Raw genomic sequence first — 12,879 nt, 5'->3', positions numbered from 1 at the left:
TGCATGAATTCATAACTACAAACAATATATGGACCAGTAACAAACAGTGCAGATTACAATACAGTGCAATACCCTCAGGAGTAGAAGTAAATCAAAGTGTAACCCAGTGAAAATCTCAGAGGGTCACAGAACAGCTGAATTATTAATCAAAGCTACAACATATCTTTTGTTATTGTTTATAGTAATTTTAAAAAAGAAATTCAGAATAAAAAATAAAAATGAACATTTATACTCACCTACAGTATGTGGATTCAGCATCGATCCAAAGCTGTATCTGTCCTAAGCCGTCTCTGCAGTGAGAACTGAACAATCAAACACCACTGATAGCTCAGTTCTCCCCCTCTGATCTGAGGAGAGACCCAGGACTGTCAGTCACCAACTCTCTGCTCTCCCCTCCATCGATCTCAGTGGATGACTGAGAGCCAGAGCCAGGTGTTGATCCAGGCATGTGGCCAGTGGTGGCTGGTGAAGTTTTAAGATGGTGGGGCGCAAGACCCCGCCCTTCCATTTTGACCCATCCCACTTCTCAGAAGCCCCACCCCTTATATACTCCGCCCATTTTGTCCCCTGTATTTTGCTTGCGTGAACAAATTCTCCCAATATATCACATATTAAGGGGTCCATCAGTACTAGTATATCCTATAATAGGGAGCAGGGGCCCTCTTATGGGATATACTGTGAGAGACACCCTATTATGGGATACACTGACTGAGAGTGGCACAAACCCCACAGTATAGACCGCCTAGCACAAACCCCTCAAGCACAAACCCCACAGTACAGGCCCCCTAGCACAAACCCCACAGTACAGACCTCCTAGCACAAACCCCACAGTACAGACCCCCTAGCACAAACCCCACAGTACAGACCTCCTAGCACAAACCCCACAGTACAGGCCCCCTAGCACAAACCCCACAGTACAGGCCCCCTAGCACAAAACCCCACAGTACAGGCCCCCTAGCACAAACCCCACAGTACAGGCCCCCTAGCACAAACGCCACAATACAGGCCACCTAGCACAAACCCCACAGTACAGACCCCCTAGCACTAATCCCACAGTACAGACCGCCTAGCACTAATCCCACAGTACAGGCCCCCTAGCACAAACCCCACAGTACATGCCCCCTTCAATGTAGTGACCAGTATATATGCTCCCTTTCAATGTAGTGACCAGTATACATGCCCCATTTCAATGCAGTGACCAGCATACATGTCCCCAATGCAGTGACCAGCGTACATGTCCCCAATGCAGTGACCAGCGTACATGTCCCCAATGCAGTGACCAGCGTACATATCCCCAATACAGTGACCAGCATACATGTCCCCAATGCAGTGACCAGTGTACATGTCTCCAATGCAGAGATCAGCGTGCGTGCCTCCAATGCAGTGACCAGCATACATGTCCCCAATGCAGTGACCAGCATACATGTCCCCAATGCAGAGATCAGCGTGCGTGCTTCCAATGCAGTGACCAGCATACATGCCCCAAATGCAGTGACCAGCATACATGTCCCCAATGCAGTAACCAGCATACATGTCCCCAATGCAGAGATCCGCGTGCGTGCTTCCAATGCAGTGACCAGCGTACATGTCCCCAATGCAGTGACCAGAATACATGTTCCCAATGCAGTGACCAGCATACCATTCCCCTAATGCCGTGACCAGCATACATGCCCCCAATGCAGTGACCAGCGTACATCTCCCCAATGCAGTGACCAGCATACATGTCCCCAATGCAGTGACCAGCGTACATGCCCCCAATGTAGTGACCAGCGTGCATGCCCCCAATGCAGTGACCAGCGTACATGTCCCCAATGCAGTGACCAGCATACATGCCCCCAATGCAGTCACCAGCATACATGCCCCCAATGCAGTGACCAGCGTACATGTCCCCAATGCAGTGACCAGTGTACATGCCCCCAATGCAGTGACCAGCATACATGTCCCTAATGCAGTGACTAGCATACATGTCCCCAATGCAGAGATCAGCGTGCGTGCTTCCAATGCAGGGACCAGCATACATGTCCCCAATGCAGAGATCAGCGTGCGTGCTTCCAATGCAGTGACCAGCGTACATGTCCCCAATGCAGTGGCCAGCATACATGTCCCCAATGCAGAGATCAGCGTGCGTTCTTCCAATGCAGTGACCAGCATACATGTCCCCAATGCAGTGACCAGCGTACATGTCCCCAATGCAGAGATCAGCATTCGTGCCTCCAATGCAGTGACCAGCGTACATGTCCCCAATGCAGTGACCAGTGTACATGTCCCCAATGCAGAGATCAGCGTGCGTGCCTCCAATGCAGTGACCAGTGTACATGTCCCCAATGCAGAGATCAGCGTGCGTTCTTCCAATGCAGTGACCAGCGTACATGTCCCCAATGCAGTGACCAGTGTACATGTCCCCAATGCAGAGATCAACGTGCGTGCCTCCAATGCAGTGACCAGCGTACATGTCCCCAATGCAGTGACCAGTGTACATGTCCCCAATGCAGAGATCAGCGTGCGTGCTTCCAACGCAGTGACCAGCGTACATGTCCCCAATGCAGTGACAAGCGTACATGTCCCCAATGCAGTGACCAGAATACATGTCCCCAATGCAGTGACCAGCATATCATTCCCCTAATGCCGTGACCAGCATACATGCCCCCAATGCAGTGACCAGCGTACATCTCCCCAATGCAGTGACCAGCATACATGTCCCCAATGCAGTGACCAGCGTACATGTCCCCAATGCAGTGACCAGCGTGCATGCCCCCAATGCAGTGACCAGCGTACATGTCCCCAATGCAGTGACCAGCATACATGCCCCCAATGCAGTGACCAGCATACATGCCCCCAATGCAGTGACCAGCGTACATGTCCCCAATGCAGTGACCAGTATACATGTCCCTAATGCAGTGACCAGCATACATGTCCCCAATGCAGAGATCAGCGTGCGTGCTTCCAATGCAGTGACCAGCATACATGTCCCCAATGCAGAGATCAGCGTGCGTGCTTCCAATGCAGTGACCAGCGTACATGTCCCCAATGCAGAGATCAGCGTGCGTGCTTCCAATGCAGTGACCAGCGTACATGTCCCCAATGCAGTGACCAGCATACATGTCCCCAATGCAGAGATCAGCGTGCGTGCTTCCAATGCAGTGACCAGCATACATGTCCCCAATGCAGTGACCAGCGTACATGTCCCCAATGCAGTGACCATTGTACATGTCCCCAATGCAGAGATCAGCATGCGTGCCTCCAATGCAGTGACCAGCGTACATGTCCCCAATGCAGTGACCAGTGTACATGTCCCCAATGCAGGGATCAGCGTGCGTTCTTCCAATGCAGTGACCAGCGTACATGTCCCCAATGCAGTGGCCAGTGTACATGTCCCCAATGCAGAGATCAACGTGCATTCCTCCAATGCAGTGACCAGCGTACATGTCCCCAATGCAGTGACCAGTGTACATGTCCCCAATGCAGAGATCAGCGTGTGTGCTTCCAACGCAGTGACCAGCATACATGTCCCCAATGCAGTGACCAGCGTACATGTCCCCAATGCAGTGACCAGCATACATGTCCCCAATGCAGAGATCAGCGTGTGTGCTTCCAATGCAGTGACCACTGTACATGTCCCCAATGCAGTGACCAGCGTACATGTCCCCAATGCAGTGACCAGTATACATGTCCCCAATGCAGAGATCAGCGTGCGTGCTTCCAATGCAGTGACCAGCGTACATGTCCCCAATGCAATGACCAGCGTACATGTCCCCAATGCAGTGACCAGTGTACATGTCCCCAATGCAGAGATCAGCATGCGTGCCTCCAATGCAATGACCAGCGTACATGTCCCCAATGCAGTGACCAGTGTACATGTCCCCAATGCAGAGATCAGCATGCGTGCTTCCAATGCAGTGACCAGTGTACATGTCCCCAATGCAGAGATCAGCGTGCGTGCTTCCAATGCAGTGACCAGTGTACATGTGATGTCCCCAATGCAGAGATCAGCGTGCGTGCCCCCTTCAAAGCAGACACTTACCTCACTAGTCACGGACGGCGTGCTGCTCTGAGTCGGCCTGGGGCGGCGGCGGGACTACGCTGTCTGCGGATGCGGTGCAGTGGTGACACGAACTGGACAGTCATCTTCTTCTTCCTCACGCGCGGCGGCGGCTCTCCTGTCTCCTCTCTTCTCCGGCACCGACAGGTGGGAACTGAAGGTGAACGTGACGCCGGGGCGGTGCACCGCCCCCAGGTGTCAGTTAACCAGGTCCGATGTCCTCCTGTGATTGGTCCAGGCTGGACTCTGGACCAATCACAGCACGGACATCGTTAAAGTGGGGTGTTTCGGGGCGCATTGCTCTGTGCCCCGATGACTCCCAGAAGAGTGCCAATCGGCGCCTCTGCCGTGCGAGGGAGGGGTCAAAAACCCCACCCCCCCCATACCCAGCACTAAGTCCGGCGAAAAATTTACTTTTTTTTTATTTAACCTTTTTTTTTCTGCTTCTGTTTGGGGGGGAGGCGCCCCTGCGCCCTCTATGGGCGGGCCGCCACTGCATGTGGCTGGATCCCAACCATATGGGGCATTGAGTGACGTCAACCGATAGTGGGCTTTAGCCTGCTGTTGGCTCAGAACAGGTCACAGGTGTGCAAAATGAACTGCAGTCGTGTGATCCATAGGAAAAATATGACCAAAAAACCTTTGGCCATACTTTTTCTTCAACTTTAAACGTGAGCCACAAAGGATTTTATTTTTAGCCTTATAAACGTATTGCTCATGGGAATGTATTTAACAGAATGTTTGCATATAGTCAATTAGAAGCATTCCCACTTCTGTTTGGTCACTTTAATACAGTTTAGTTCATGTACAGCAGATTATCATCATTCTGGTGTCACTAGAGCAGTAAGGTGCCAAAATACAGCCCTGCAAAAGCACAAAGACTACAGAGATGTTACAAAAAGACTTCTACTTTACAGCCCCTTTGCAAGATATTGCTCCAAAGTTTTTGCTCCCTACAGCCCTGCACAATTGGAACATTAAAAAATATTTAAAACAAACCTGTTCTAAGAAAAAAAAAATATGTCCTACATCATGCAAAGGAAAGATATAAAAATGAACACATATTGGGTTAGCATCTTTATTCTGAAGTGACAAGTGACAAAAAATCATGAGTTTGGATAGACCTAATACTTTTTTTTTACAAAAGATCAAAAGTAAAATGTAAACAATTTGTGTTTGAAATATGTCAACTTTTAAATCCTTTTTATACATTGTTTTTTTGGTTTTTTTTTTGTCAGTCTTTCATAACTTTTTATATCAGTTATTTTTACCCACTGCTGCAGCAAAATATGGCAACATGGGAAACAGTTCTTTTGTTTTTACTCCTATAAACAGGCATTTGCGTTTCCACTATAAACAGCTTATCTGAAATGATTGCCTTCTTGGAACTCATCCCTATGGGTCAATCACCAAATGTTGAACAAGGTGATTATTATTCCCAGCTTTAGCCTGAACACTTCCAGGTGGCATGCAATGACATAGCTGCGATACAACTTTCTTAAGTCAAAAGTCAAACCTCTGCCAGAATTCAAAATTGTATTTTTAAAGTTCCTGGTAATCATGTTATAATTTGTCAGCATTCACATTTATCTTGCTTTTGGAACACTAATTAGGATAAACATCATATATTTTAATGTCCTGAACCTCTTTCATAGCTTGATGTTTTTTCTTTGTTTGCATTAAATCACTTGTAATTCTGACAATGCAGCATCACCACCTGCAGTGTGTGTCTTTTAACAATGACCTCTTTATTGTTTTTGTCTGTATTTTCTCATAAAGCATATGTTTTATATATGAATAATATGCCACATATTTTATAGGAAGCATGCATGCTTAAAAGTAAGACATCACAGATCACCATAAATCTACTACCTGCAAACAGACAATTAAAGGGTAAGCAAAACTTATTTTTTCCAACCACATTATAAAGCTATGATCTGTACATATTATAGTAAAGGAAAAAATATTTTTCTTGTTCAGTATATAACATATTATGTTTATGAAATATAAGAATATGGACCATGGAGAGAAACCTGGAGCCCAAGCCAAATCTCATAAACGTATACTTTATTCCCAATATAATATAGATAACATATCAAATGTTGAAAGTGAGACATTTTGAAATGTCTTGACAAATATTGGCTCATTTTGGATTTCATGAGAGCTACATATTTTAAAAAAGTTGGGACAGGTAGTAATAAGATGCCGGAAAAGTTAAATGTACATATAAGGAACAGCTGGAGGACTAATTTGCAACTTATTAGGTCAATTGGCAACATGATTGGGTATAAAAAGAGCCTCTCAGCGTGGCAGTGTCTCTCAGAAGTCAGGATGGGCAGAGGATCACCAATTTCCCCAAATGCTGCGGGGGAAAAATAGTGGAGCAATTACAGAAAGGAGTTTCTCAGAGAAAAATTGCAAAGAGTTTGAAGTTATCATCATCTACAGTGCATAATATCATCCAAAGATTCAGAGAATCTGGAACAATTTCTGTGCGTAAGAGTCAAGGCCGGAAAACCATACTGACAGGCTGACGCCCCACCCCTTCAACCTCTGCAGCAATGCTGGCAGCACTCATACGTCTATTTCCCAAAGACAATCTCTGGGTATGACGCTGAGCACATGCACTCAACTTCTTTGGTCGACCATGGCGAGGCCTGTTCTGAGTGGAACCTGTCCTGTTAAACTGCTGTATGGTCTTGGCCACCATGCTGCAGCTCAGTTTCAGGGTCTTGGCAATCTTCTTATAGCCTAGGCCATCTTTATGTAGAGCAATATTTTTTTTTCAGATCCTCAGAGAGTTCTTTGCCATGAGGTACCATGTTGAACTTCTAGTGACCAGTATGAGAGAGTGAGAGCGATAACACCAAATTTAACACACCTGCTCCCCATTCACACCTGGGACCTTGTAACACTAATGAGTCACATGACACCAGGGAGGGAAAAAGGCTAATTGGGCCCAATTTGGACATTTTAACTTAGGGGTGTACTCACTTTTGTTGACAGTGATTTAGACCTTAATGGCTGTGTGTTGAGTTATTTTGAGGGGACAGCAATTTACACTGTTATACAAAAAATATCTGCTCAAAAAGTTAAAGAAACACTTTGAAAACACATCAGACCTCAATGGGGAAAAATATCATGCTGGATATCTATTCTGATATGGACTGGGTAATGTGTTAGAAACAAAAGGATAATAAAAACTCCAAGCAGGTGTATGGCGCTGCCAATATACCAAATTCTTCTGTATACTTAATCCTCCATACACATCTCCACAAGTGTAAAGTGCAAAATAAACAATCTTAAATGTAATAAATAGTGTTAGACTCGTAAAGTGCTAAGTGCAATGATCCTGTGCTATGTGTATTATAAATCAATAAATCCGTGATAAGTGACCCCTTTAGGGTAAACAATCACACTATCAATCCACTTAAAGTAACCATATGTCAACACAAATAGAAATATAAATATGTAAATAGTGATATACTGATGAAAAGTGGGTGTGGTATATAAAAAGTGATAAAAATCATAAAAAATATATGTTGAAAATATATAAAAAAATATAAATATATATAAACACCTATATAAATCTGTAGGAGGAATGGCATAAACAACTTTAAATCACTGTAAAAACTAGCAGCAGATGTATAGAGACAACCATAAATTATAGCAGCATTAATCAAAGTAATATAAGAACCAATAGGTCATAAACTTTTAAAACAAAAATGGATTATGAGTCCATAAATATAAGGTGCAAACAAAGTGACTTCAGTGCAGGTGCATTCAAATGCTGTTTTGAGGGTGCCCGGATTCCAGTGACCACTCTGTGCTCCCCGCACCCTTAGGACCACACTCACCGACAATAATCACCCCTGCAGGGGTATCAGGCCTTGGAAATATTGCCACTGTATCCCCTCTGCTCTCCCTGGGTGGTCTTATAAGTAGGGGTATGGTCCCGACCTGCCCGAGTCCTCTGTCGCACTGTCCTTGGAAACTGGGGTATCCTCGGGTATGTGGGAAATAAGGCTCACATAGGGTAGTACCGTTTAACAAGACTTTATTAATATAAAAAAAGGGTACTCACAAACATAAAGAGTCAATCGGCAGGTATACAACTATTGCGGTCGCGCACTTCCGGGACGCCGTGCGTTCCACAGACCGGAAGTGCGTTCCACCAGGCGGATGTGACGCGATGACGCTCTACGCGTTTCGTCAGAATGACGTCTTCAGGAGTTATATATATCATAGAAACAAAAGGATACCACATTGTTTGAGGGAAATGAAAATTATCAACCTACAGAGGGCTGAATTTAAAGACACCACGAAAATAAAAGTGAAAAAATTATGCAGCAGGCTAGTCTAATTTGCTGTAATTTCATTGCAGTAACACACCTACTTGCATGCCTGACAACATCGGGGCATGCTCCTAATGGAACAACAGATCTGGACCAGGGCATCACTGAGCACCTGAACAGACTGAGGTGCAACTTGGCAGCATCAGATGGACTGAAACATAATGTCCCAGGGGTGTTCTATTGGATTGAGGTCAGGCGGGTGTGGGGGCCATTCAATGGTATCAATTCCTTCATTCTCCTGGAACAGGCTGCATACTCTTGCCACATGAGGCCGGGTTTTGTAATGCACCAGGAGGAACCTAGGACCACCGCACCAGCGTAGGGTCTGACAATGGGTCCAAGGATTAGAGGTAGAGGTCTGTGCGTCCCTCCATGGATATGCCTCCCCAGACCATAACTGACCCACCACCAAACCAGTCATGCTGAATGATGTTACAGTCAGCATAACGTTCTCCACGGCTTCTCCAGACCCTTTCACATCTGTCACATGTGCTCAGGGGGAACCTGCTCTCATCTGTGAAAAGAATAGGACGCCAGTGGTGGACCTGCAAATTCTGGTGTTCAATGGCAAATGCCAATCGAGCTCCATGGTGCTGGAGCAGTGAGCACAGGGCACACAAGAGGATGTAGGGCCCTCAGGCCATCCTCATGAAGTCTGTTTCTGATTGTTTGGTCAGAGACATTCACACCAATAGCCTGCTGGAGGTCATTTTGTAGGGGATTTGGCAGTGCTCATCCTGTTCCTCCTTGCACAAAGGAGCAGATACCCGTCCTGCTAATGGGTTGAGAACCTTCTATGACGCTGTTCAGCTCTCCTAGAGTTTGCTTTTGAGACTGTGCTGGGAGACACAGCAAACCTTCTGTCAATGGCACATGAGTCATCCTGGAGTAGTTGGACTGCCTGTGCAACCTCTGAAGGGTCCAGGTATCGTCTCATGCTACCAGTAGTGACACTGACCCTAGCCAAATGCAAAACTAGTGAAAAACAGTCAGAAAAGATGAGTAGGGGAAAAAGAAAATGACAATGCCCTCCACCTGTAAAACCATTCCTGTTTTGGAGGTTGCCTCATTGTTGCTCATCTAGTGCACATGTTGTTAATTTCCTTAACACCAATGCAGCTGAAACTGATTATCAACCCCCTCTGCTACTTTCCTGACCAGATCAATATCCCAGGAGTTTAATTGATGTGATGATATACTCTGATTAAAAATTTTCCTTTATTTTTTTTTGAGCCGTGTGTATATAAATAACTATCCCATTGTAGCTGAGAAAGAAGCTTTCTAGAGAACTGTAGTTTTCAAAGCTTAGATGCCTTAGTAGTGATTGTGAAAAAGAAATAAAGTGGTGCTGCACTTACCCTGTAGATGCAGACAGGTCCCTAATTTAATTTACTATCCAGCAATCTACCACTATTGATGCTCCCCCTACAGTTTTTAGCTTTGGGGTCCCTGTGAAAACCATATCAGCCTTACTGTTACTATAACATTGAAATCCTTAGCTATCTTTACTTTTTTGCTTCTCCACTTCTCACCCTACCTTCCAGAAAGATCTTCCCAAAAAATGAACCAAACTATAAGGCTCCATCTAGGTATCCCTGATACTGTACAGTGCCTTAAATAAGTATTTATACCCATTGACATTTTCCACATTTTGTCACGTGACAACCAAAAATGTACAGTAAATGTATTTTATTGGGATTTTATGTGATAAACCGACACAAAGTGGCACATAGTTGTGAAGTGGTGAGAAAATAAACAATGATTTTCAAAAATTGTTTGCAAATAAATATCTGAAAAGTGTGGCATGCATTTGTATTCAGCCCCCTTTACTTTGATACCCCTAACTAAAATCGAATGGAACCAATTGCCTTCAAAAGTCACCTAATTAGTAAATAGAGTCCACCTGTGTGTAATTTAATCTCCATATAAATACATCCATTCTGTGAAGCCCAGACAGGTCAAAGATAAAGTTGTGGAGAAGTTTAAAGCAAGGGTAAATTATAAAAAAAATAAGAATCCCAAGCTTTGAACATTTAACGTAGCACTGTTCAATTCATCATTTGAAAATGGAAAGAATGTGGCACAACTGCAAACCTACCAAGACATGGCCGTCCACCAAAAATGATAGGCTGGGCAAGGAGAGCATTAATCAGAGAAGCAGCCAAGAGCCCCTAGGTAACTCTGGAAGAGCTGCAGAGATTCACAGCTCAGGTGGGAAAATCTGTCCACAGGACAACTATTAGTCATGCACTCCATAAATCTGGCCTTTATGGAAGAGTGGAAAGAAGAAAGCCATTGTTGAACGAAAGCCATAAATAGTTTGCAAGAAGCCATGTGGGGGATGCAGCAAACATGTGGAAGAAGGTGCTCTGGTCAGATGAGACCAAAATTGAACTTTTCGGGCTAAAAGCAAAATGCTGTGTGGTGGAAAAGTAACGCTGCACTTCACCATTCCAACAATGAAACATGGTGGTGGCAGCATCATGTTGTGGGGATGCTTTTCTTCAGCTGGTCAGAGTTGATGGGAAGATGGATAGAGCCAAATACAGGGCAATCTTAGAAGAAAACCTGGTAAAGTCTGCAAAAGACAAAAAAAATTAGTGGTATCCAAACTGCGCCCATTGCTTGCTTTTATCCGGCCCTTGGGGTACTGTTCCATCCACTGACATCATCAATGGGGCATAATTCATCTTGCTGACACCAACAATGGGGCATTATTCCTCTCACTAATACCAACGATGCGGCAGTATTCCTTCCAAAGACACCAATGATGGGCCACTATTCCTCCCACTGACACCAACAATGGGGCACTATTCCTTCCACTGACAACAAAGATAGTCAACTGTGTACTCCTACTGGATGCCAGGACATTTTCTACTCCTACTGGCCACAGTGTGGCCCTCTAAGGTCTTAAGGACAGTAAACTGGCCCTTTGTTTAGAAAGTTTGGAGAGCCCTGGTTTGGATGAAAACATATTTGTGTTTTAGAATTGCCCAGTAAAAGTCCAGAACTAAATCTAAGACTTAAAAATTGTTGTTCACAGGCGCTTTCCATCCAATCTGACAAAGCTTAAGCTATTTTGCAAAGAAGAATGGGCAACAATTTCACTCTCTAGACGTGCAAAGCAGTGATGACTCTAGGAACAATATATAGGGGGGCACAAAAGATAAGACCAGTCAAAACTGATTTTAAAGAGAAGAAAGGCCAAAAGAGCACTGGTCTTATAAAAGGGGTTCTGCCAAAATCCCAATAAATACTAGAAAGAAAATTGGTACCCTAGTGGGACTTTAGAGGCAGATTAAGGGAGTAATAGAGTAGAACAACAAAATATAATAAAAAGTACAGACAAAGTTTATTGTAGAACAATCATAAAAATAACCACATGGTCAGTGGTAATTACTAACGTAAAAAAAAAAAAATCTTTATATATATCATAAAGTAACAATATGCACATCAATACATATATCTTGGTAACTTCGACGCATGTTTCGTGGGTCGCATTGCCCACTCTTCAGGAGTGTAAGTGTGCAGGCAGCTCTGGAAAGAAATTATTATTATTATAAACATGCAGGGTTGGTGGCTATTGGAGTATGAATACTCAAAAAATAGAACCCATGTGGGGAGACAACATACTCACAAATATAGCCGTTGTGCTATATTCCATAGTCATTGTGCTTAAAAAAAATATATATATGACCATTATTATTTGTTGGCTGCTATCCTACAGGAAGCAACTGCTTACTTATCCACATGTATACTTTTCCATTTAGAGACTGGCCAGGTGTTTGATACATTTACAACACATTCTCATCACTCTCCTTGAGTCGATTGCAATGCCTCTGGATCCTGCCCCCTGAGCTCCCATGTTGGACTATTTGGCCGCCGCTGTATGGAAGCACTGGTTTTAAGCACAATAACACAATGAGCTTGCTCCTTCCCTCTCCATGGGAGATACCATTGAGAGAGTGAAAGGGGTGAAAAAAAAAGGTGGAAAACAAACAAGTGTATTTTGCTCTAGATTGATGGCCCAGTGTTTGGCCATAATAGGAGCAAGAAGGGTCACCCCGGCTTGTTTCCTTGGTGGTACAGCCACGCCAGGTGTCGCGTTCTGACGTCATCACCGGGGGGACATCACCCGTCGACACAACAATGATGACTTCGTCAGCCAAAATATGGGGCAGGATCAACGGAGCCCCCAGCATCTAAAGAGGGCAGGCACGTCATAAGAGGCCGCCCCCTGTGCCATCTAAGCGGCTTTCCAAGTTGGACAGCTGGGGAGCCTGCGTGTGCAGGGCAGTGCAAGGCGAAAGGGTGGTGGCAACATCTAGTGGGCATCTAGTATGCAGTGGAAAAACACATTTACAGAGCAAGATAACATGTTCATGTGCACCTGTTAGATAATATGAAAAACGCAAAAAAAAATGAGAAAATAATAATAGACATTCTACCTAGCTCATATAGAGAGGGAAAAGTAAATGTTTACAT

Source organism: Pelophylax lessonae (assembly GCF_965119305.1).
Source record: "Pelophylax lessonae genome assembly, chromosome: 5".
Taxonomy (NCBI): domain Eukaryota; kingdom Metazoa; phylum Chordata; class Amphibia; order Anura; family Ranidae; genus Pelophylax; species Pelophylax lessonae.
This window is presented reverse-complemented; position numbering follows the sequence as displayed.